The sequence below is a fragment of the Giraffa tippelskirchi genome, chromosome 8 (assembly GCF_054371585.1).
Source record: "Giraffa tippelskirchi isolate mGirTip1 chromosome 8, T2T-mGirTip1v1.2.pri, whole genome shotgun sequence".
NCBI lineage: Eukaryota > Metazoa > Chordata > Mammalia > Artiodactyla > Giraffidae > Giraffa > Giraffa tippelskirchi.
This window is the reverse complement of record NC_137282.1, coordinates 119,523,046-119,550,149: the sequence shown is the minus strand read 5'-3', so window position 1 is coordinate 119,550,149 and position 27,104 is coordinate 119,523,046. Positions and strand designations below refer to the sequence as shown.

Genomic DNA, 27,104 nt, shown 5'->3' with positions numbered 1-27,104 from the left:
ATTTACAATTTTGTGTTCATTTCTGCTATATAGCAAAGTAATTCAATTATACATATATACAGTCGTTTTCATGTTCTTTTCAATCATGATTTATCATAGGATATTGAATATATTATACTTCCCCATGTTATACAGTAGGACCTTGTTGTTTATCCATTCCATACATCATAGTTTGCATCTGCTAGTCCAAAACTACCATTCTCTCCCTCCCTGACCCCTCCCTCCCCTTGGCAACCACAAGTCTGTTTTCTATGTCTGTGAATCTGTTTCTGCTCATGGATATGTTCGTTTGTGTCATATTTTAGATTCCATATATTTGGTGGAATTTTGGGCTCCAAAATCACTGCAGATGGTGACTGCAGCCATAAAATTAAAAGACACTTGCTCCTTAGAAGAAAAGCTATGACCAACCTCGACAGCATATTAAAAAGCAGAGACATTACATTGCCAACAAATGTCCATCTGGTCAAAGCTATGGTTTTTCCAGTAGTCATGTATGGATATGAGAGTTGGACTATAAAGCAAGCTGAGTGCCGAAGAATTGATGCTTTTGAACTGTGGTGTTGGAGAAGACTCTTGAGAGTCCCTTGGACTGCAAGGAGATCCAACTGGTCACTCCTAAAGGAAATCAGTCCTGAATATTCATTGGAAGGACAAGCTGAAGTTGAAGCTCCAATACTTTGGTCACCTGATGGGAAGAACTGACTCATTGGAAAAGATTCTGATGGTGGGAATGATTGAAGGCAGGAGGAGAAGGGGAAGACAGAGGATGAGACGGTTGGATGGCATCACCAACTCGGTGGAGATGAATTTGAGCAAGCTCTGGGAGTTGGTGATGGACAAGGAAGCCTGGCGTGCTGCAGTCCATGGGGTCGCAAAGAGTCGGGCATGACTGAGCAACTGAGCTGAACTTAGATTCCACATATAAGTGATACCATATGGTATTTCTCTGACTTACTTCATTTAGTATGATAATCTCTAGGTTCATCTATGTTGCTTCAAATGGCATTATTTCATTCTTTTTTTTTTATTATGGCTGAGTAGTATTCCATTGTATGTATATATAGTACACATATATACCACGCCTTCTTTACCTGTTCATCTGTTGATGGACATTTAGGATTTCCCCTTGTTTTTGCTATGGTGAATAGTGCAGCTGTGAACATCTTGTTGTATGTGTCTTTTTGAATTATATTTTCTCTGGATATATGCCCAGGAGTGGCATTGCTGGGTCATATGGTAGCTCTATATTTAGTTTTCTGAAGAACTTCCATATTATTTTCCATAGTGGCTGCACCACTTTACATTCCCACCTATAGAAGGAGGGTTCCCTTTTCTCCACATCCTCTTCTGTATTTATTATTTGTAGAGTTTTAAATGATGACCATTCTGACTCATGTAAGGTGGCAGGCACCTCACTGTAGTTTTGATTTGCATTTATCCAATAATTATTAATGTTGAGAATCTTAATTTTCACTTTCTTGATGGTATGATTTGAAGGACAAAATTTTTAATTTGATGAAATCTTATTTATCATTTTGTTTTGTTTTGGTACTTATGTTTTTGGTGCCATATCTAAGAAGGCTTTGCCTAACACACATTCACAAAGATTTGCTTCTATGTCTCCTCCTAGGAATTTTATGGTTTTAGCTCTTACATTTAGACCTACACTCCACTTGGGGTAAATGTTTGCCTGTGGGGTAAAGAATGATTCCAACTTCATTCTTCTGTATGTGGATGTTAATTGTTCAGCATTATTTGCTGAAAAGAGTATTTTTCCCCACTGAGTTATTTTGGCACCCCTGTCAAAATTGCCCATTTCTTTTTGACTGTCATTCTGTGTTTGGAGAAGTTTCTATTTTTTGAGCCCCACGTCCTTAGTGCAGAGTCAAACTTCAAGTCTGTAGCCCTTTCTGCAGGTAAAGTGTACCATGTATCCTGGGATGCATCTGTCAGATATGCCTGTGTGAGACACTGATCCAGGGAGAGCAGTGTGAACTCACAGGCCAGATGTAGACTCCCACTGGCTAGTGCAGTGGTGGCAGTGGCCACAGCAAGGTGTCCTAGTTGGCTCATAGCAGTGGGGTTGCTCTTTAACAGACCAACTGCACCATGGTTTTAAACGTTGTACCCAAGCTCATCCTTGGGTCTCCAGGTGTCCCAACCAACACTTCTGTGAATTGTCACATCCTTTTTTGTTTAGCAGCCAGTGTCAACCAAGAGTATGACTGATACACATGCTAAAGGAAGATAATGTAGAATTCTGGGAGTGAATTGCACTTTAATTTTGCATTCAACATGGATCTGACAATTCCTACTGGGTTTTGAGATAGGGATGTAGAGGATAGTCTTACAATAGTGGCATCTGTTTTAAGCCCATCAGGCACATCTCTGGGTATTCCATTCGCTGCTAAAGTAAAGACAAGCAGTGGACTCCCTGATCTAAAGTTGCACATACACTTTAAACGCTCATTTCTCACCAACTCTGCTCCATTCTCCCCTGTCCTGTTTATTAGCTCTATCCCACTCTTAGCTCTATCCCTCCTGATCCTGTTTCTTAGCTCTGTAGGATGTTCTTGGACCTGGCTACAAGTTGAACTTGAATCTCCTTCTTGGAGAATGGGACCTGATGAATGTCCCTAACTGAGCACATCTGAACTGGCTGGTTGATTCGCCCTGTAAGACCTAATCCCTGGATCCAGGTAGCCTGGCAGATGGGAGGTTGCATATGCCCAACCTAGCTCAACCCATTTAAGTCCAGCTTTCTGGATTCAGGGGCAGTCCAGTTGCCACATGAAGTAGAAATAAATTCTATCTCATGGGCCCTATGATCTGGAGGAGGTGGACACTGCACCTGAGGGGCGATGGGAACTCTAAGAAGAGGGGGTGACAGAGAAGCTGCAAATCACTTCCAGAAGCTTTCCCTACATTCTCCTTGAGGGGGACCCAGTTGTATTCCAACTCCTTTCTTCTGGAAGAATTATTAGGTAAACCAGACTAATGGCTTTACTTCTGTGCTGTGCTCAGTTGCTCAGTTGTGTCCAACTCTTTGCGACCCCACACTCCTCTGTCCATGGAATTTTTCAGGTAAGAATACTGGATTGGTTTGGCATTTCCTTCTCCAGGAGATCTTCCAGACCCAAGGATCAAACCTGTGTCTCTTGCATTTCCTGCATTGGCAGGCAGGTTCTTTACCACTGCGCCACATGGGAAGCTCTTTACTTCTCCATAGAGACACAAATCCTTAAGAAACAAACCCCACTACTTATTAATGAATTCAAAGTTTTGTCCTTTTTAATCCTTCTGTGAGGGGATTAGATGAAGTGTATGTCAGAATCCTCTGTCCTCTAGAAATTCCATATTTCTTATTTTTCTTCACCACAAAATTCACATTTTGGGGCTCTGGAGCCCCTTATAATGACTACCTTAAGAGCTACAAACAATGGTACGGGGATGAGTTGGGGTGGGGTGGTGGGGGTAGAGAAGGCTCTCATCAGCTGCAGGCATTAGCTGCCCGGTGGTTGCTGGATAATGCAGTCCTGATGGTCCCTAATATAGAGATGTATTGCATATTCTCTAGCCATCACTGAGAACTGAATTCTACTGTCATTTTCTTTTTGCCTCATAGACGATCAACTTAAATCCTTGCCTATGTTGTTAAAAACTGGAATCGGTGTGAACAGGGTCATTGGGGAAAGTTAGACATTTTTGAGAGCATGAACCAAGAAAAATAGATTGGTAGAAGTAATGTGAAATGGTCTCTATCAAAGTCATTATGTTTGATCAGTTTTTCTAAGGCATTAACCTCAGAGGTGTCTTGGAGAGATGCTTTCAAAATACAGTGCTCTTATAAAAGATGACAGCAGATTCACTGGGCTAAAAAATAAACTAGGACCCGGAGGATCCCATCTGAAATTCCACCTTCCTACTGAATCTCTGAGGTACAATGCAAAGTCACTTAGGCCATCACTGCTTCAGTTTTGCTACCTATAAAGGGGAACAATAGCTTCTTAAATAGTTTGAAAGCTCAAGAATTTCTTCCTATTACACGAGCATTACACGTTTATTCAGGGGAAAATGCAGATGGATAAGAAGAATGCAAAATACGTCTGCAGGCCTCCTTTCCTAGCCCAGAAGAAATCATTACTTCTCTCTAGTGCATGTTCTTTGAGATCTCTGGATTATCTTTGCATCCTAAGTTTTGGGAGTCATTCTTTTTTTCAAAGATGCTTACTTAAATTCATTTTGTTTATTTATTTTTTGGCCATGCTGTATGGCACGCAGGATCTTAGTTCCCCAACCAGGGATGGAACCCGTGCCTCCTGCAGTGGAAACACAGATTCTGAACCACTGGCCCACCAGGGAAGTCCTTTGGAGGCCATTCTTTAACAATGATTGATGAACATGAAATATTTAGTAAAATTTCAGCCCATTTCAATACGTCACCCTTCACTTTCTTGTTGAAGTAAGGTAAGGTCAATCATACCAAAAGACATATAAAATTGGTATAAAAGATAGATTTCATGTTACATCACAAAACTGTGAATTTTTACCACAGGAAGTAGGTAAAATTTCACACATGGATACATATGCTCAGGGCAACCACATTAGCAAACACTGATCTTTGTGGAACCTTGTGGACTGTATACAACAGGTCCTCAGTCAACAGTGGAGGGGAGAGTAATTCTTGTTAATGGGACAACACAGGGATGAACACAGCAAGCTCCTTTGCTGATGGAAAAATGCTGCTAAATTGGGTTCAAGGATTGAGAGAGATCCTGACCTCTATGTGATGCTGCATAATCCAGGGCATAGTGACTGCAGTGACCCATCAACCACACTGAGTTGCCCAGTTCGTTTTAAACTTTGTTGTTGTCATGAAATTGTGCATCTCCCAACATGCCCAGGGACCTTGAGGGCCTCTGGGTAAGTTTTTTTGTAAGGGTCTTTATGGATAGGCAAGTGGAGCCCTCCAATATTATTATCTCAGAGTAGGGAGGGGGTGGCTGAGGTCTGGATTTGTGAGATGGCTTCTCCATTACATGGACAGTTCATGGACTGGGAACCAGTTGCTTAGGAAGAGACATGGGAGACATATTTACACAGAACACCTTGTGCATTTCAGTTTTATACCATGCATGTACAAATATTATCTATTACAAAAACAAATAAAATTTAACATTTAGAAAAATCTAAACAGACAAATGGCAGTGAAAAAAATCCAGCATTTCAGGTGGAGGTTGGATTGCTATACAGCATTTAAAAATCCTGAATGCAGTTTAACTCTCTAGGAAGGATCAAAGAATATGATAAAATATTCACTTGTAGAAAATTCTACTTCCTACAATATCCTGGATTAATGAAAAAAATCTAGAGATGTTCCTTTTAGAGCAGACTGTACTCCATTCGGTGCTGTGACCACAGGACTCAAACCACCCTAACTAAACCCACTGAGGAATATTGAAGGATAGTGCCCAACTCAGCTGTGAATTAAGCCTCTCTCTACTGAGTGAAACATGTTCTATGCTATCTTCTCCACAACAGAGAAACTTGAATAATCCTTACCATGTTTTCTTACTTTTAAACTTTTATAATGAATTATTTTTAGGCCAATGGACCATTTTTGAGACTCTCTGAGAGGTGGTGTTTTTCTCTTGGTTCATTAAGTTATGCACAATAGCCTTTGGAACTTCACTTACTACACTAGTAGGTCATTTATGTAATCTCTCCACATGATTTGAATACGTGCTGCTAATGGTACTAGATTAGAGCCTGTAGTTCTTTTGCACAGTAGATTACATCATGACTTAAGATATTAATGGGACTGCACTGAAATAGTCTGTATTCATCCCACGACCTTTATTTATTTTCCAAATATATTGCATTTTACTTTTAATTTGGGCAAAGAATGAGCTTACCTGCAGAAAACACATTTAAAATAGACTGTACTCTGATAACTTTCCTTTGTTTAGAAATTTCATTTATAGTCCTGGGCAAGCACATGTTTTGAATTTTCTACCTACCTATCAATTATTGACCTATCATGAGGGTTCTCCAGAAGCTAATAACTGAAATAAACTCCAAGTGAAATTATTTCCATGTTAGTAGCTCAGGGCCAGATGTAAACACACATTTGCTGCGCACCCTTCTGCACCCACACGCCTTCGCCATACTGAATTTGGCTCTGTGTGTTTCTGGAACCTTCTAGACTCTCTTTCCCGGTCACAGTCTCCTCCTGCTCAAGCTTTGCATCTCTTTCTCTGTGTTCTTGCCTTTCATCTATTCTCCTTTGGGCCAACAAGATCATCTGCAGGCTTATAAACTGATATTCCTGGTTCAATCTCAGTATAATTATAGGGACAGTTTTCAACAGTCTGGATTTCTGCTTTTCTCTCCAAACTGTGTGGTTGATTAAATTATGCACCTGACATCTATGTTCTTAAAGCAGAAGTTCATCTAATGGACTACAGCAATCAAATAAAAATTTCCCCTTGTTTTGTTTTCCTCTAAGCTGTTTTTATTTTGAACAATGGCAAGGACACTGCAACAATACATAAAGTGTAAATGAACAGCTTAATACATTTTTATAAAGCAAAGAGTACTTAATCATCAGCCAGATAAATAAACAGGACATGGCCAGCACCCCAGGATGCCCTCATGTGTTTTTCCTCCTTGCCCACAAGTTTCCATGCTCTTAACTTTCCTGCCAATTTATTCCTTCCTTTTCTCTATAATTTTACCACGTATGTGTGGATTCCCTCCAGTGGTAATTCAGTTTTGTTTCCTCTTTTTGTATCAGTGTATTTTGTAAATATTTGAGTCTGGCTTTGTATGGGTCAGGTTTCTGACAGGAAACAACATAATCAAAATGAAAATTTAAAAGAGTTTGCTAAAAAGACTGTGTACAAGTTGTGTGCAAAATGAAAGCAGCACTAATACTAATAGTGGGGAAGTGGGGAGCCTTCCTGACGCAAGGTCTGTCAGGCAGGCAGATGAAGGGATCCTGTGCTGTCTCTGTACAGAGCCACTCTGGATATGCTCCATTTGCCCGCCAGGTCCAGCTTTCAGCCCTCTCTGCCCATGTCTGTGCTGGGAGCCTGACTAGCTTTTGGTCAGATCCCACTGACAAGAAGCAGGTGAGAGGGCGAGAGGACAGAGGGGAGGACATTCATTCCTGGGCTCCTTCTGCCTGGGCTTGGTGGTTGACCAAATGATTGGGCAAATGAACGGTGTTCAGAATGGCTTTTTTCTGCTTGACCTTATTTTGAGCGATTTGCACACATTGTGTTGCATATTAATCGCTGTGTTTTATTTTCACTGCTGTATACTGCTCTGTTGTGTGAGTTTATGGTTATTTATCTATTTACTGTTGATGGGATTTTGGGCTGGACCTTGCCTTTGGCCATCATAACTGATATCTATTGAGGCACACATGCATGTTTTCTATTGTTTCTATTGTTAGAATTCATAGAATATACCCAGTAGCAGAATTGCTGGGGAATGTGGCTTATATACATTCAACTTCAGGAAATAATGACAAAGTATTTTCTAAACTTGTTGCCCTGATTTATGCTTGCCGTGAAATCACTCCCTGATTTACGTAGCAGTTTGTGAAATAGAGCTGCAAATCTTAGGTACTGTCAATCTTTTAAATTTTAGCCATACTAAATGTAGTGTTATTTCATTTGGATTTCTTTCATCAGTAATGAGGTCACTCACTGTATACATTCATTGGCTATTTGGATAAATTTTCTGTTCTAGTTTCTGGTCTATTTTTCTTTTTTTTTTTTCCAAATAATATTCCTGTAATTCTCTTTCTCTTTGATGATTAATCAAAAACATTCCTTCCTGAAAGTTTTCTAATCTGTATATTTTTACCTACCAATAATGGGGCTCCACGCAGCATAATTTATATATATGCTAAAAATTTTGTTTAGATATTCATTTTCCTCTGAGAAATACTGCAGCATGTTTCCCTTAACCTTTAGCAGTCTGGGAGTCTATTTGCTTTTAAAATATTTTATGATTTTTTTACTTTACTTCTTGAAGTTTTCATCTTGTTCATTTCCTACTGCATTGTGCATTGTCTGCCTTTTCATTATTATATAAAGATATAATATTCCTTATTACAAAAATTGTATATATGTCTTCCTACTTATAGTTTGCTTTTTGCTTCTCTTATGCATTTTTATGGTTATAAGCTTTAAAATTATTATACCCTAATTTATTAATATTTCCTTTGCATTACTGCTTATATGTTCTATGTAAAAAATAATTCCCTCCTTATTTAGATTTTTTTCCCCTAATTTCTCTTAATAGTGTTTTATAGTTTTATGTGAAGAAAGCTTGTATATCTTTCATTAATATTCCTAGGTATTTTATACTTTTGACACTATTGCAAATAGTTATCTTCTTTAAGCTTCACTTTAATTGTTTGCTTCTGTTACAGAGAAGAAATACTAATTTTTGTATATTCATTTTGTATTACATGGCAGCTTATTTTCCACTCAGGAAAGCAGGAATTATTCTAAGTATTTTATACAAAGAGAACTTAATATAAGATATTTGTAACAGGTGATAGAGGAATTGAAAATTGAAAGAGAAGAGGTAATGGGGCAATTTAAATTATAAAAACCAGTGAGCTGTTTCCACCTCTGGACTGCAGGAATGAAAAAAGAAGGTAGCATTACTGAAGCCCAGAGACCAGCATCACTCAGCCTAAGTGGAGTCAGAGACAGCACGTGCAGGAGGAGCTAGAAAGAAATCAGTAGTTCCTAAGATGACACAGGGAGCAGAGAGAGAAAAACACCCTGGATCCACTCCCACCCCAACTATTATTCACCAAGGCTCTTCCATTGGCTGAATGAGTGTAAATAGAAGCCACAGGCCAAAATAAATTGCACAATTTTGGTCCCTTCAATACAGTATAGGACAGGGGAGAAATGGAATAGATGGGGGATGGATAGGTAACTGACCAGATTATATGTTACTTATTCTGATAATTTCTCTCTCTCCTTGAATACACACAATCATATCTTCCACAAATAATGGCACTTTTATTACCTGCTTTTCAATCCTTTGAATATATATTTATTTCCCTTGCTTTGTTGTACTGCCGATGTAGGTGGGTTTTTAGGCTCAGAGACTATCAAGTCACTCAAGTCTTCTGGAACTATCTGCAGGTTCTTCCTGGGTATCACAAGCTCATCTGCGATAGGTAGGACTAACTGCCTATCTCATTTTTATTTATTTATTTTTTACTTTTTCTGTATTTGGACAGAAGATCCTTGTTTTGTTTCTTTCTTTTTTTATTTATTATTTTTTTATTTTAATTAGAGGCTAATTACTTTACAATATTGTGGTGGTTTTTTGCCATACATTCACATGAATCAGCCATGGGTGTACATGTATTTCCCATCCAGGCCCTCCCTCCCACCTCCCTCCCTATTCCATCTGTCAGGGTCATCCCAGTGCACCAGCCCTGAGCACCTTGCCTCATGCATCGAACCTGGACTGGCGATCTATTTTGCATATGATAATATACATGTTTCAATGCTATTCTCTCAAATCACCACATCCTCGCCTTCTCCCACAGAGTCCAACAGTCTGTTCTTTACATCTGTGTCTCTTTGGCTGTCTCGCATATAGGGTCATCGTTACCATCTTTCTAAATTCCATATATATGCGTTAATATACTGTATTGGTGTTTTTCTTTCTGGCTTAATTTGCTCTGTATAATAGGCTCCAGTTTCAACCACCTTATTATAACTGATTCAAATGCATTCTTGTTAATAGCTGAGTAATATTCCATTGTGTATATGTACCATAGCTTTCTTATCTATTCGTCTGCCAATGGACATCTAGGTTGCTTCCATGTTCTGGCTATTATAAACAGTGCTGCGATGAACATTGGGGTACATGTGTCTCTTTCAATTCTGGTTTCCTCAGTGTGTATGTCCAGCAGTGGGATTGGTGGGTCATATGGCAGTTCTATTTCCAGCTTTTTAAGGAATCTCCACCCTGTTCTCCATAGTGGCTGTACTAGTTTACATTCCCACCAACAGTGTAAGAGGGTTCCTTTTTCTCTGCACCCTCTCCAGCATTTATTGTTTGTAGACTTTTGTATAGCAGCCATTCTGACCGGCATGAGATGGTACCTCATTGTGGTTTTGATTTGCATTTCTCTGATAATGAGTGCTGCTGAGCATCTTTTCATGTGTTTGTTAGCCATCTGTATATCTTGTTGGAGAAATGTCTGTTTAGTTCTTTGGCCCATTTTTTGATTGGGTCGTTTATTTTTCTGGAATTGAGCTGTAGGAGCTGCTTATATATTTTTGAGATTAAACCTTTGTCAGTTGCTTCATTTCCTATTATTTTCTCCGATTCTGAAGGCCGTATTTTCACCTTGCTTATAGTTTCCATCGTTGTGCAAAAGCTTTTAAGATTAATTAGGTCCCATTTGTTTATTTTTACTTTTATTTCCATTACTCTGGGAGGTGGGTCATAGAGGATCCTGTTGTGATTTATGTCAGAGAGTGATTTGCCTATGTTTTCCTCTAGGAGTTTTATGGTTTCTGGTCTTATATTTAGATCTTTAATCCATTTTGAGTTTATTTGTGTGTATGGTGTTAGAAAGTGTTCTCAGTCAGTCAGTCAGTTCAGTCACTCAGTTGAGTCTGACTCTTTGCGACCACATGAACCACAGCAGGCCAGGCCTCCCTGTCCATCACCAACTCCCAGAGTCCAAACCCATGCCATTAAGTCAGCGATGCCATCCAGCCATCTCATCCTCTGTCATCCACTTCTTTTCCTGCCCTCAATCTTCCCCAGGATCAGGATCTTTTCCAATGAGTCAACTCTTCACATGAGGTGGCCAAAGTATTGGAGTTTCAGCTTCAACATCAGTCCTTCCAATAAACACTCAGGACTGATCTCCTTTAGGATGGACTGGTTGGATCTCCTTGCAGTCCAAGGGACTCTCAAGAGTATTCTCCAACACCACAGTTCAAAAGCATCAATTCTTCGGTGCTCAGGTTTCTTTATAGTCCAACTCTCACATCCACACATGACCATTGGAAAAATCACAGCCTTGACTAGACGGACCTTTGTTGGCAAAGTAATGTCTCTGTTTTTAAAATGCTATCTAGGTTGGTCATAACTTTCCTTCCAAGGAATAAACGTCTTTTAATTTCATGGCTGCAGTCACCATCTGCAGTGATTTTGGAGTCCAGAAAAACAGAGTCAGCCACTGTTTCCACTGTTTCCCCATCTATTTCCCATGAAGTGGTGGGACCAGATGCCATGATCTTAGTTTTCTGAATGTTGAACTTTAAGCCAACTTTTTCACTCTCCTCTTTCACTTTCATCCAGAGGTTCTTTAGTTCTTCTTCACTTTCTGCCTTAAGGGTGGTGTCATCTGCATATCTCAGGTTATTGATATTTCTCCTGGCAATCTTGATTCCAACTTGTGCTTCATCCAGCCCTGCACTTCTCATGAAGTACTCTGCATATAAGTTAAATGAGCAGGGTGACAATATACAGCCTTGACGTACTCCTTTTCCTATTTGGAACCAGTTTGTTGCTCCATGTCCAGTTCTAACTGTTGCTTCCTGACATGCATGCAGATTTCTCAAGAGGTAGGTCAGGTGGTCTGGCATTCCCATCTCTTTCAGAATTTACCAGATTTATTGTGATCCACACAGTCAACGGCTTTGGCATAGTCAATAAAGCAGAAATAGATATTTTTCTGATACTCACTTGCTTTTTTGATGATCCAGAGACTGTTGGCAATTTGATCTCTGGTTCCTCTGCCTTTTCTAAAACCACTTGAAAATCTGGAAGTTCATGGTTCACGTAATGCTGAAGCCTGGCTTGGAGAATTTTGAGCATTACTTTACTAGTGTGTGAGATGAGTGCAATTGTGTGGGAGTTCGAGCATTCTTTGGCATTGCCTTTCTTTTGGATTGGAATGAAAACTGACCTTGTCCAGTCCTGTGGCCACTGCTGAGTTTTCCAGATTTTCTGGCATATTGAGTGCAGCACTTTCACAGCATCATCTTTCAGGTCTTGAAATAGCTCAACTGGAATTTCAACACATTCACTAGCTTTGTTCATAGTGATGCTACCTAAGGCCCACTTGACTTCACATTCCAGGATGTCTGGCTCTAGGTGAGTGATCACGCCATCGGATTATCTGGGTAGTGAAGATCCTTTTTGTACAGTTCTTCTGTGTATTCTTGCCACCTCTTCTTAATATCTTCTGCTTCTGTTAGGTCCCTACCATTTCTGTCCTTTATTGAACCCATCTTTGCATAAAATGTTCCCTTGGTATCTCTAACTTTCTTGAAGAGATCTCTAGTCTTTCCCATTTTATTGTTTTCCTCTATTTCTTTACATTGGTCACTGAGGAAGGCTTTCTTATCTTTCCTTGCTATTCTTTGAAACTCTGCATTCAAATGGATATATCTTTCCTTTTCTCTTTTGCTTTTCACTTCTCTTCTTTTCATAGCTATTTGTAAGGCCTCCTCAAACAGCCATTTTGCTTTTTTGCATTTCTTTTTCTTAAGTTTCATTCTTTTACCAGTGGTTGACCAGTTTTCCCAGCACCACTTGGTAAAGAGATTGTCTTTTCTCCATTGTATATTCCTGCCTCTTTTGTCAAAGATAAGGTGTCCATAGGTGCATGGATTTATCTCTGGGCTTTCTGTTTTGATCCATTGATCTACGTTTCTGTCTTTGTGCCAGTACCATACTGTCTTGATGACCGTTGCTATGTAGTATAGCCTGAAGTCAGGCAGGTGGATTCCTCCAGTTCCATTCTTCTTTCTCAAGATTGCTTTGGCTATTTGAAGTTTTTTGTAATTCCATTCAAATTGTGAAATTATTTGTTCTAATTCTCTGAAAAATACCATTGGTAGCTCGATAGAGATTGCATTGAATCTATAGATTGCTTTGGGTAGTATACTCGTTTTCACTATATTGATTCTTCCGATCCATGAACATGGTATATTTCCCCATCTATTTGTGTCCTCTTTGATTTCTTTCATCAGTGTTTTATAGTTTTCTATATATAGGTCTTTTGTTTCTCTATGTAGATTTATTCCTAAGTATTTTATTCTTTTTGTTGAAATGGTGAATGGAATTGTTTCTTTAATTTTTCTTTCTGTTGTCTCATTGTTAGTATATAGAAATGCAATGGATTTCTGTGTGTTAATTTTATATCCTGAAACTTTACTGTATTCATTAATTAGCTCTAGTAATTTTCTGGTGGAGTCTTTAGGGTTTTCTATGTAGAGGATAAAGTCATCTACAAACAGTGAGAGTCTTACTTCTATTCCAATCTGGATTCCTTTTATTTCTTTTTCTGCTCTAATTGCTGTGGCCAAAACTTCCAAAACTATGGTGAATAACAGTGGTGAGAGTGGGCATCCTTGTCTTGTTCCTGACTTGAGGGGAAATGCTTTCAATTTTTCACCATTGAGGATAATGTTTGCTGTGGGTTTATCATATATGGCTTTTATTATGTTGATGTATGTTCCTTCTATGCCTGCTTTCTGGAGGGTTTTTATCATAAATGGATGTTGAATTTTGTCAAAGGCTTTCTCTGCATCTTTTGAGATAATCATATGGTTTTTATATTTTAATTTGTTAATGTGGTGTATCTCATTGATTGATTTGCAAATATTGAAGAATTCTTGTATCCCTAGGATAAAGCCCACTTGGTCATGATGTATGATCTTTTTAATATGTTGTTGGGTTCTGCTTGCTAGAATTTTGTTAAAGATTTTTGCATCTATATTCATCAGTGATATTCGCCTGCAGTTTTCTTTTTTTGTGGCATCTTTGTTTGTTTTTGGTATTAGAGTGATGGTGGCCTCATAGAATGAGTTTGGAAGTTTACCCTCCTCTGCAATTTTCTAGAAGAGTTTGAGTAGAATAGGTGTTAGCTCTTCTCTAAATTTTTGGTAGAATTCAGCTGTGAAGCCGTCTGGTCCTGGGGTTTTGTTTGTTGGAAGATTTCTGATTACGATTTCAATTTCTGTGCTTGTGATGGGTCTGTTAAAAATTTTTATTTCTTCCTGCTTCAGTTTTGGAAAGTTATACTTTTCTAAGAATTTATCCATTTCTTCCAAGTTGTCCATTTTTTTGGCATATAGTTGCTGATAGTAGTCTCTTATGTTCTTTTGCATTTCTGTGTTGTCTGTTGTGATTTCTCCATTTTCATTTCTAATTTTGTTGATTTGATTCTTCTCCCTTTGTTTCTTGATGACTCTGGCTAATGGTTTGTCTATTTTATTTATCTTCTCGAAGAACCAGTTTTTAGCTTAGTTGATTTTTGCTATGATCTCTTTTCTTTCTTTTGCATTTATTTCTGCCATAATTTTTGCGACTTTTTTCCTTCTACCTACCCTGGGGTTCTTCATTTCTTCTTTTTCTAGTTTTTAGGTGTAGAGTTAGGTTATTTATTTTATTTCTCTCCTGTTTCTTGAGGTAGGCTTGTATCGCTATGAACCTTCCCCTTAGCTCTGCTTTTACTGAATCCCATGGGTTTTTGATTGTTGTGTTTTCATTTTCGTTCATTTCTGTGCATATTTTGATTTCTTTTTTGATTTCTTCTGTGATTTGTTGGTTATTCAGGAGTGTGTAGATTAACTTCCTTCTGTTTGTATTTTTCATAGTTTTTTTCCTGTAGTTGACATCTAATCTTGCCACATTGTGATCAGAAAAGATGCTTGAGATGATTTCAATGTTTTTGAATTTACCAAGGCTAGATGTATGGCCCAGGATATGATCTATCCTGTAGAAGGTTCCGTGTACACTTGAGAAAAAGGTGAAATTCATTGTTTTAGTGTGAAATGCCCTATAGATATCAATTAGGTCTAACTGCTCCATTGTATCATTTAAGTTTGTGTTTCCTTGCTAATTTTCTGTTTAGTTGATCTATCCATAGGTGTAAGTAGAGTATTAAAGTCTCCCACTATTATTGTGTTATTGCTAATTTCCCCTTTCATATTTGTTAGCATTTGCCTTACATATTGCGGTGCTCCTATTTGGGGGCATCAGTTCAGTTCCGTCGCTCAGTCGTGCCCTACTCTTTGCGACCCCATGAATCACAGCACGCCAGTCCTCCCTGTGCATATATATTTATTATTGTTATATCTTCTTGGATTGATCCTTTGATCATTATGTAGTGTCCTTCTTTGTCTCTTTTCAAGGACTTTGTTTCAAAGTCTATTTTATCTGATATGAGTACTGCTACTCCTGCTTTCTTTTGGTCTCCATTTGTGTGAAATATGTTTTTCCAGCTCTTCACTTTCAGTCTGTATGTGTCCCTAGGTTTGAGGTGGGTCTCTTGTAGACAGCATATATAAGGGTCTTGTTTTTTTATCCATTCAGCCAGTCTTTGTCTTTTGGTTGGGGCATTCAACCCATTTACATTTAAAGTAATTATTGTTAAGTATGATCCCATTGCCATTTATTTTGTTGTTTTGGGTTCGTGTTTATAATCCTTTTCTGTGTTTCTTGTCTAGAGAAGATCCTTTAGCATTTGTTGAAGAGCTGCTTTGGTGGTGCTGAATTTCCTCAGCTTTTGCTTGTCTGTAAAGTTTTTGATTTCTCCTTTATATTTGAATGAGATCCTCGCTGGGCACAGTAATCTGGGTTGTAGGTTTTTCTGTTTCATCACTTTAAGTATGTCCTGCCATTTCCTTCTGGCCTGAAGAGTTTCTATCAAAAGATCAGCTGTTATCCTTATGGGGATCCCCTTGTGGGTTAATTGTTATTTTTCCCTTGCTACTTTTAATATTTGTTCTTTGTGTTTGAACTTCATTAATTTGATTAATATGTGTCTTGGGGTGTTTCGCCTTGGGTTTGTCCTGTTTGGGACTCTCTGGGTTTCTTGGACTTGGGTGGCTATTTCCTTCCCCATTTTAGGGAAGTTTTCAACTATTATCTCCTCAAGTATTTTCTCATGGCCTTTCTTTTTGTCTTCTTCTTCTGGGACTCCTATGATTCGAATGTTGGGGCATTTGATATTGTCGCAGAGGTCTCTGAGGTTGTCCTCATTTCTTTTAATTCTTTTTTCTTTTTTCCTCTCTGCCTCATTTATTTCCACAATTCTACTTCCACCTCACTTATCCTATCTTTCTGCCTCAGTTATTCTACTGTTGGCTCCCTCCAGAGTGCTTTTGATCTCAGCTATTGCATTATTCATTATTGATTGACTTTTTTTTTTATTTCTTCTAGGTCCTTGTTAAACTTTTCTTGCATCTTCTCAATCCTTGTCTCCAGACAATTTATCTGTAACTCCATTTTGTTTTCAAAATTTTGGATCATTTTTGCTATCATTATTCTGAATTCTTTTTCAGTTAGACTCCCTATCTCCTCCTCTTTTGTTTGGTTTGGTGGGCTTTTATCATGTTCCTTTACTTGCTGAATATTTCTTTGACTTTTCATCTTCTTTAGGTTGCTGTGTTTGGTGTGGCCTTTCTGTATTCTGGCAGTTTGTGGTTCCTCTTTATTGTGGAGGTTCCTCAGGGTGGGGTTGGATGAGTGGCTTGTCAAGGTTTCCTGGTTAGGGAAGCTTGTGTTGGTGTTCTGGTGGGTGGAGCTGGATCTCTTCTCTCTGGAGTGCAATGAAGTGTCTGGTAGTGAATTTTGAGGTGTTTATGGGTTTGGTGTGACTTTTGGCCACCTGTATTTTTGTGCGGGTTATGTTCCTGCTTTGTTGGAGAATTAGCTTGGTATATCTTGCTCTGAAACTTGTTGGTTCTTGGGTGAAGCTTGGTTTCAGTGTAGGTATGGAGGCTTTTGGATGAGTTTTTGTCGATTAATGGTCCCTGGAGTCAGGAGATTTCTGGTGATCTCAGTTTTTGATTTTAGGCCTCTTGCCTCTGGCTTTCAGTCTTATTCTTGTAGTAGCCTCAAGACTTCTCCATCCATACAGCACTGATGACAAAACATCTAGGTTAATGGTGAAAAGATTTTTCACAGTGAGGGACATCAAGAGAGGTTCACAGTTATATGAAAAAGAGAAGAAGGAGGAGGGAGATAGAGGTGACCAGGAGGAGAAGAGGGGGAATCAAAAGGGAAGAGTGCAGTCTAGCCAGTAATCAATTTCCTATTTGCTCTCCACCGTCTAGAACACTCAGAGAGATTCACGGAATTCCATAGAGAAGAGAAAGGGCAGGAAGGAGATAGAGGTGACCAGGAGGAGAGAAGGGGGAGTCAAAAGGAGAGAGACCAGTCTAGCCTGTGATCAGTTCCCTAAGTTTTCTTCACAGCCCAGAACACCCAAAGAGATTCACAGATTTAAGTAGAGAAGAGAAGGGGGAGGGATGAGATAGAGGTGACCTGGAGGAGAAAAATGAGAGTCAAAGGTGGAGAGAGCAATCAATCCAGTAATCATACTCCTAAGTAAAAATGGGTTCTGAAGATTGGATTCTTAAAGGTTCAAAACTGATAACAAATAACAAAAAGCAAAGATTAAAAATCTAGAGTAGAGGTTAGACTCTCAAAAATACAATATTAAAAAAACAAAACATAATTGCAAAAATTATACAAAAAAAATACAGGCCCAGAACGATTTGCTTTAAAAATAGGGTCTTTTTTTTTTATAAGGTAATAGTAGGTTTTAAAAATGAAAATTAAAGGATTACTAAAGAACTTAAAAATTAAAAAAATTAAAAAGAAATAAAAAATGATGATAGTAAAATATATCTAGGAATTTCTCTGGAGCTGTTGAGGGCAGTGTGTGGTCAGTTCAGTTTCAGATATTTCCTTGTTCCATCTTATACTTCTTTTCAAGGTTTATAGGTCCCTTCCAATGTAGTCAGTGTTAACTACAGGGTTTTAATCTGTTTTACCTGTCACTGCCAGAGCCATTCCCTCTTCTTTGTTTATTTTGACTTCCTCTGTCTGCAAGTCTCTTCAGTATCTAACTTCCACCCTGACACAAGGGGGCGAAGGTGGTCATTTATTTAGGCTCACTTGTTCAATTGTCCTGGGGGGAGGGAGGAACACTGCGTACAAATATCACTGGCATGTGTGGGGAGTGCTCACAGTGTCTGGGTCACACTGGGTTTGCCCCCGCTCACGGTGTGTGTGCTTTCCCTGTCTATACTACTAGGCTTCAGGTTGCTCTGCTGGGAACTGTCTTCTGAGGTGGGCCCTGGGTTGTGTGCACTTCCCAGATCTATGCCACTCAGGTTCAGGTTCTCGGGTACTCCACAGAGGCACAGACTCAGTTGGGCCTGCGTTTTGTGCCCTTCCCAGTTCTGAGCAGCTCAGGCGACCAGCTGCTTGGCAAGCACACACTCCCCAGGTGGGGTGGGTCTATCACCTCCCTGGTCCCAGTGCTCGGTTTCCTGGGTGTGCAGCTGCATCTCAGGTGTGATGTGTGTCTCTTCTGGGGAGCTGATCTCTGGCTGTGACCCTCCTGACGGATGTCAACCGTCCAGGATCCCAGGAAGACTTGGTTAGCGACAGAGAGCCTGCCCGCAGTTTGGTAGGGGATGCCGTCTCTGGGGCCGAGATTGCCCCTTTCTGGTTCTGGCTGGCGCCTGCCTGCCTCCCTGCCTCTGGTGGGGGATGGGCCGGTCTGAAGCTGGCTAGCTCTCCTCTGGTATTCGCTCAATCCTTTGTTCTGTGATCGGGCCGGCAGTGTCTTAGGTTAGAGCTTTTTACGGGAAAGTTCTCTCTCTCTCTCTCCTCTTTTAGTTTTATTTTTTTCCCTCTCTGGCTGTCCCACAGTTTAGGTTGCTATCTCACGTTAGCTCCCTCAGATTGCCCTCAGGGCATTCAGGCCCGGTTCTCACCCTAAGCAGTGCAGCCCACTCCTCCCTGTTCAACCTCTGCTTGCTGATGGCGGGCGTGAGCTTCCAGGCTACTTCTCCACTAAGAGTTGTAGTTGGACCCATAATCTGTGGGTTTTATTTATTTATTTTTCCCTCCCGGCTATGTTGCCCTCTGAGATTCCAAAACTCCTCACAGACCCATTGGTGAGAGGGTCTCCTGGTGTTTGGAAACTTCTATTTTAAGAGTCCCTCCCTGGGGCAGTTCTCTGTCCCTAACTCTTTTGTCTCTCTTTTTATATTTTGTGCTACCTCCTTTTGAAGACAATGGGCTGCCTTTCTGGGTGCCTGGTGTCTTCCGTCAGCGTTCAGAAGTTGTTTTGTAGTATTTGCTCAGCGTTCAAATGACCTTTCGATGAATTTGTGGGGGAGAAAGTGGTCTCCCTGTCTTATTCCTCTGCCATCTTCGGATCCATCCTATCTCATTTTTAGAATCAAAGGTTCATGAGATTTCAGAGCTGAAAGGGCTTTAAGAAGTTATCTTATACAGGCATTGGCAAGCTACTATTCTACAGCCATTGGGGCAAATTTCACCTGCTACTTATTCTGTGAATAAAATGTTATAGCCACACTTCTTTGATCATGTGTGTCTGTGGCTGCTTTTGTGCTGCAATGGCACAGTTGAGTAGATGGACAAAGACCACATGGTCCTTTAAGCCCCCAATATTTATTATTTTGACTCTGCAAAATACGTTTCCTACCCTTGATCTAGTCCACCCTCTTCATTTGACAGATGAGGAAACTGGTCACCACCCATGGCCACACAGCAATTAGTAGGGGATGTGGATTAGATCACAGACCTCCAGATTCCTAGACTAGTGTTGTTTTCACTGCATTACACAATTAGAAACTTCTCCGGATTCAATGTGAAGTCTGTGCTGTAAGATGGGGCAAGACAGAAGTCCTCGTGTGGAGACGGCTGGGGGTTGGGCCCTTCAGATGGGGAGCAAGTGGGGACTCAAAGGTTGCAGCTCTCCTGTCTGTCTGCCTTTCTCTCTATTATGGATGAGACCACGGCAGCAACAGTTCTCCTTTGCCCTACAGCAATAAAAAGAGGGAAAAAATGTGAAGAATGAGCCTCTTCTCCTCTTGTGCAAAGTCCTCTACCCACATACAGTGCCAGGATGATGTTAGGTTAGCTTCCTCAAAGTACTGCACAATTTAGATTCATCAATTTCAACTTGAAAGTGTTGTGAATGTTATTGTTTGCTTGAAAGTTAAGATTTCCAAAGGACCTTGAATTATTATTTACTGTCCTTGTTGCCATTATTCACAGCTCCCTAGACATAGAAAACATTCAATTAAATTTTCAAGCAGTGTTGTTTGATGACGGATATAGGGAGGATTTCTACTGAAAAGGAATGACCTCACATTTACTTTTCTCAGTATCGAGGCCTCAGCTTTCTTCTATTTGAAAAGGCATAATTATTTTAAAAAAAATGTTAAATGATTTTACATTTTTTTCTTCCTTATGTCCTTAATATCTCACAGCCTCACTGTGGAGATTTCAAATGGAAAGACTGATTCTAGACTCTAAGTTTGTCTTTGTCCTCTGCTGTTTACCACTGCATTGTTTGGGGGTTTAAGTGCCAATTATCACAAAAGAATATTTACTTAACTAGATATTACCATAAGTGAGGGTCTTACAGTAAGAGAGATAAAGAGCTTTATTTTCTGTTAACCTAAACATATTCTCTCTCTCTTTTTACTACTATGTAGGAGAATTTTCTTTCTTAAAGTTCATTTCAAATCCTTCCTGCTTTGATTTCTTTGCAAAGCTATGACTTCAGTCAGAATATTTTAGAACTCAAATGCTGAATTTAATTTTTTTAAATATTTATTTATAGAGTTAAGGGAACGGCTGTTTCTTTGTCTTCAGGAGCATGTTCCTTTAGCTCTGATCTCATATCCTTCTATCTTCCCCTCTGGACAAACCCTGGAGAGGCATCTGAGTAACATGGAGGCAGGTGCAGGCTGGGGAGCCCATCATTTCATAGGACTCCCATCACCTGACTTTATCATCCTCTGAACCATCTTCCTCAGTTATATCTCTTGAGGAAGACGAGAGTGGTTTGCCATATTATTGTTTTCTAAGTCTGGAATATATAAAACTGCTCATGACACCGTGGTTCCAGAAAGCAGGCTGGACACTTTACCTCAAAATGGGGAGAGAGGGAACATGTGATGCTAAGTTGAGCACAAAATCTAGTGTCCTCTCCTCCCTTTTTGATGTGGGTCCCCATAGCGAACACCTAAGCATTGATTCCCTGTGAGATGTGTAATGAGAAAGCCTAGGTTTTGCCCATCTATTACTAAAATGAGGGCAGTCACAGTAATATAAAAATTTCTACCTCTTAAGTTTCCTACTCCTAGACCAAAGATAATTTAGTTGATTTTTTGCCCCCATAGTTCCTCCTTGTTGATTTCTGAGATTCCCCAGTGGCCTGTATATCTCAGTCCTGTCTGTCGTCAACGGCTACTCTTGACAGAAGGATGCCACAGTATCTCCCCTGCAGAACTCATGGGGTTCTTCTTGGGAGATAGCCCCACATCCCAGTCTCACTCAGAGGTTCCCTTCTCTTTCCAACACTGGTTCTGCTGGCCAGATAATCACTACTGAAGTCAGGCTTCAAAGAGCCCAATGCCATTTGCCACTCAGCTGCAGGGCTGAGGGAACTGCAGTGCTCTAAGTGGACAGACAGAAAAGGAAAGGGACAGGTTCCTCTTATGCTGTGCACCTATACCAGTGCCCCCTCCCAATATTACCATCCTCACAACTTGCTTGACCCAACAATTTGCTTTTAGGTGAACCCTAAATAAGATCTTTCTGGCTTCATAGACGATTTCAGCCTGTTTGAGAGAACATTCTTTCTCCCTGAATGATGTTTGGTTGGAGACTAGAAATATTAGATTTCTTTTTTTTTTTTTTCACTTAAAATTTTTTTTTAATTGAAGGATAATTGCTTTACAGAATTGTGTTAGTTTCTGCCAAACATCAACATGAATCAGCCATAGGTATACATATGTCCCCTCCCTCTTGAGCCTCCCTCCCACATTCCTCTCCATTCCACCCGTCTAAGTTGTTACTGAGCCCTGGTTTGAGTTCCCTGAGTTATACAGCAAATTCCCATTGGTTATCTATTTTACATATTGCAATATAAGTTTTCATGTTAGTCTCTCCACACATCCCACCCTCTCCTTCTCCCTCGCCCGTGTCCATAAGTCTGTTGTCTATGTCTGTGTCTTTATTGCTGCCCTGAAAATAATTTAATCAGTACCATCTTTCTAGATTATATATATATATGTATTAGTATACAATATTTGTTTTTCTCTTTCTGAGAAGTGTCAGATTTCTTAATGGTCTGTCTTTTTCCATTCATGGGATGACATTTCCCACTTTTGCATTCCCAGTGCTCCTCCTCATTCAGGGGATTCACACATATCCAGAGAAGCTGGGCAGAAGCAAGTAGAAAAGTAAAGTATATCAGATGTGTACTCAGGTGAAGCCTGGGGTTGGTATGGGCCAGGAGCCAGGGCTAGGACCTCTGACTCAGAGGGAAGCAAATGCTTTAAATTTTTTTTGTTGTTGTTGAAGTATATTTGATTTACAATGTAGTGTTAATTTCTTCAGTACAGCAAAGTTATACACACATATATATTTTATTTCTCATATTATTTGCCATTATTGTTTGTCACAGGATATCGAATATAGTTCCCTGTGCTATATATAGTAGGGCTTCTCAGGTGGCACTAGTGGTAAAGAATCCACCTGCTAATTCAGGAGATGCAAGAGACATAGGCTTGAACCCTAGGTTGGGAAGATTCTTTAGAGGAGGAAATGGCAACCCACTCCAGTATTCTTGCCTGGAAAATTCAGAGGATCCTGGCAGCTGCAGTTCACGGGTCTGCAAAGAGTTGGACATGACTGAGTGACTGAACACAACAACAGCACAATACAATAGGAGCTTGTTGTTTATCCATCCTGTATACAATAGTTTAGGGCTTCCCAGGTGGCTAAGTGGTAAAGAATCTGCCTGCCAAGAAGGAGATGTGGGTTCAATCCCTGGGTCCAGAAGATTCCCTGGAGGAGGAAATGGCAACCCAATCCAGTATGCTTGTCTGAGAAATCCCATGGGTGGAGGAGCTTGGCAGGCCACAGCCCACGGTGTCTCAAAGAGTCAGATATGACTTAGTAACTATACAATAACAACAACAATACAATAGTTTGCCTCTGCTAATCCCAAACTTGACAGATGAGTGGATGAAGATGTGGTACATTCAATGAAATATTACCCGGCCATTAAGAAAAGGAAATAATCCCATTTACAGTAACATAGATAGACCTAGAGATTATCATACTAAGCAAAGTAAGCCAGAAAGAGAACGGCAAACATCATATGGTATCACTTGTATGTGGAATCTCAAATATAGTACAAATCAGCAGGAAATAAATATCTAGGAAACAGAATCACAGACACAGAGACTTGGGATTGCCAAGGAGGTAGGGGTGAGGGAGGGAAGGACTGGATGTTTAAGATGCTCACTTTGCCTTCTCTTGGTATCTCAAGATCCTGTGTTTCTATTGATTCCTTCATCACAGTCTTAGAAAGGATTACATCATGTTACCTTAAAAAACAGTGTTGCTCTTGGAGAAAATGCTTAGAAGAAAACTGTTGCCCTTTCTTACCCAAGGCCCACATGCCAGTTACCTTCTGGACTACTTCACTCTATTCAGAACAGTGTCCCTTCTATTTATCAGATTTGGTACTCTGAGTCTGATTTTTTGAACCAAATTCTTTACTCTTTTATGGCCAATGGTTCTGAAGTTTTAGTGCCATCGACCTCTTTGGAAGCTTGAGGGCCTTCCTTAGGGATTACCGTATTAAATACATAACATGAAATATATAAGAATATAAAAGAGCCTAAATGTAATGAAATACAGTTAACCAAGTATTTTTAAAAATTTTCTGCTTCTTTTTTTAAACATTTAACAACAAGATCCAGTGACAAGTCTAATAAACAATTATGAAATGGCGATAAAATGATATTTTGAAATAACAGGAATAATTCTAATATGATGTGAAAATATCTGTGTTTTCTGTTGGTGACAATGTCATGGGTACTGTTAAGATTGCTCTGTTTGGGGCTTCCCAGTCTTTGCTAGTTGTAAAGAACCCGCCTGCCAAGGCAAGAGCTATAACCTTGCTCTGGTTTGTAATAGAAGGAAACGCTTTGTTGCAGTTAAAGATTAGTGAAAATAAATATGAATTATTTTTCTATCCAAATTAACACATCTGGGGTTCATGGATCCCTGGTTAATGTGTGAACTCTGGGCAGGATTTCCCTGGCCATTTCTGTGGTTTGGTCTTGGTCAAGGTCCCTGTGGTCCATTTAACATTCTGTGGTATCTTTGGCTCTTGCAGGGAATCAGAGTTTCTGGCCCCCTGGTTCAAGCAGAATTTTTAGCCTCTTAGGAAACTAGAAGATACTAATTAGTACCTAGAGAGGGGTGCTACTTGGCTGCCCAGCTAAGAAGAACCCAACTCTCAAGGGCAGATGGGCTTGGAATGAATAAGGGAGGAGGGCTGTACAGCTCCTCCTCTCTCAGGCAGCATATTAACCCAGCCTTGCCCCCTAGGAGGATTCCTGGGCCTCCTGGTGCTTAATTCAGGGCAGGGTGGACAGAGGCCATTCCATCCTGCCTTTGCAATCCCTGCATCCCAGCAAATCTGGCTGTACGGGCGTTTCCTTGTGCCTTCCCACTTTTGTGCTTTGCTCTATCTCTGTCCTTGAAGGAGATCCCTCCCATCAAGCTCTGTCTGAGCAGCTGGCATCTGGGGGCCGGGATATGAGCCATTTGTTTTATTCTTTCACGTGATTAAAATATCCACCCCCCACCACCCCAGAATGGCTACTGTTTATGTTGTGAGTGTACACTAATTTTATGGGAAAAAATATGATATTTATTTTAGACTATTACCAATCTTTTCAAGCCGCATTCAAATCCAACTACCTCCTAGGTGCCTCCCCTGGTATTTTCAGATACAGAGGACTCCCAACCTGTGTTCTCAGGCCTCACTGTTGTCATCACATTCTGTGGTGAATGGATGGCTTCTCTTGTCTCTTCTTCCAGATCAGAAGTTCTTTGAAGAGAATGTTTAGGTGTTTGTTTACTGATGTATTCTTCCCAGTACCCAGCCCGATATCTTGCACATAGCATCCTATTTTATCAGATTCTCATTAGTTAATTATTTAATATGCTACATGGTAAGCACATAAGAAAAAAACATTTGTGGCAACATTTTGAGTAAAAATAATGATTGATAATATTTTGGTTGAATCAATATAAAATTTTCTTGAAAAAGCCACTCTTCACTGTAATAAGAGCTATTTATAGGGAGGGGGCATTTCTACCTATCTTTCTGCATCATATTGGCCTAAGGATAGACCTCCTGACTTGATACAATCAAAGAATTCTTTGTTAATTAAATTGGTCAGCTATTTGCTAGGCTACATGTTAAGAAGGAAGGCATCTCCTCCCTGAATACAGGTGAGGCTGTCATCCATCCCTACTCTGGGGACACCAGCCATCCTAGTCTGTGGTGTGGATGTACTGGGGATAGGGCAGAAAGTAGGAGCCCTCTTGGCTCTTTGAGCCTAAACTGTTTCCCATATAACTTCTACCAAAAAGTAATTGTATGGGGGCTATTGGATGTCTTCCCAACTATTACTAGGTTTTACTTTGATTTCCTGTCGTCTATTTTACAGAAAAACTCCCTTAGTCCAGGTTTTCTCAAGGAGGTTGGGTGAACTAGGCAGGAACTGGTTATTTCTGGGTCTCTGTCCATGATGCCATCAGAATTTTGTCAAAACCTCATCTCTAACTTAAACATCACAGAGGAGAACTACAACAGGAAGTTGACCACATTCTGTTGATTACACAGGCAGCACTATTTCTGTTTATTTTGGATTTTAGAACATCATGAAAAAAATCACCCAATTTCATAATATGAATGGTATGAAGTTCTGTTTGCAAACTCTGGACACTCATGGCAGGTTTGGGACAGATTTGAAGATTCGCACAGTGAAAGGAGACCCAGATGGTGTGGGCTTTTCATGGTGGCACTTCTCCTTGTGTCATAATGAGGAGAGAAGGTGGGTTTACTAGGATGGGCTTGCTTTCCCAGATGAGGCAACAGGAAGAGTCCTAGAGCTGAACTGCTGTGTCCAGTTTTGCAACTGGCAGCTTCAGGCTCACTGTGGCATTTCTAGGTGACTTGCTTTTATTTCCTTTTGCTAGAGCTATGACCTGGTTTTATAACTTATCCTGCTGTGATATAAATGATACAGATGAAAATCCATAATATCACAGAAAAAATGCATGTACAGAATATTCATGGCATGGTTCTGTAATATCTCAAATGTTTAAAACTTAAACATCTTTACACAATAAATTATATTTTAGGTCCCTCCCCCTACTTTGGAACACTATCCCTTCATCAGTAGGTATTAGCCATGGAATCTGGAGACTAGATTTATCAGCTGGCAGCATCTAGGGATTAATTCAGTAGTTTTTCGAGTGAAAGTTTCTTAGAATTACTTAAATATTTTATAAGCTACGATTTTTGTCCAGGAATGTATTGTAGGAATCAGGTGAAACAGATTGTAGTTGATAGAAAATGAGACGTTGATCTCCAAGGACATAATTTTATTCACCTATAATAACTTTTTTAAAAGTCAGAGAGCATTTAAATCAGTTCACCTTAACCACTCCTAGGAGACAATATTTTGTTGAACGTCTATTCTTGTCTTTTTCTTCCAGCATGAACTTGTAAGTGGTTTTCACAATATTGGTGAAGCTAAAAGACCAAATAGAATTCTGGAAATAAACCATCTTTGTCCTGTAAGCTATTTGTTCATATGGAAATGGCTGAGAGGGAAAATAATGTACTTTTGCACTGACCTCTGCAGAAAATTAGCTAGAGAGCATAAGACTTGTACATCTAATCGCCTTTTAGCGTCTCCTGTTGGATGTCTCAAAGGCAACCAGAAACCAGACTTGGGGTCTCCTGCCTCATCTTATTATATTCCTTACATGGTGAGTGGTGTAACCCTTCACCCAGTGGCAAGTGGCAGAATAATGTATTGAATGGTTGAATTGTACTTTTTCTCCTCATGCTTCTCCTTTCCAGATCACTTAAAAGGGTGTGAATTTGCCTTATAGTTAGAGTGTCTCAGTGTGACTCCCAGCTT

The 27,104-nt window shown here is 39.8% G+C and overlaps 2 long non-coding RNA genes across 2 annotated transcripts in view; both read left to right on the top strand.

Annotated features, from left to right (window-relative positions):
• LOC145517395 (uncharacterized) overlaps nucleotides 1–27,104 on the top strand; it is a 227,125-nt gene that overhangs the window by 73,896 nt on the left and 126,125 nt on the right. The window lies entirely within an intron of this gene.
• On the top strand, nucleotides 1,793–10,023 carry LOC145517400 (uncharacterized). Its single transcript, XR_014062016.1, has 3 exons — nucleotides 1,793–3,941; nucleotides 4,285–4,470; nucleotides 8,666–10,023. It is a non-coding gene; the product is annotated as an uncharacterized LOC145517400 (long non-coding RNA).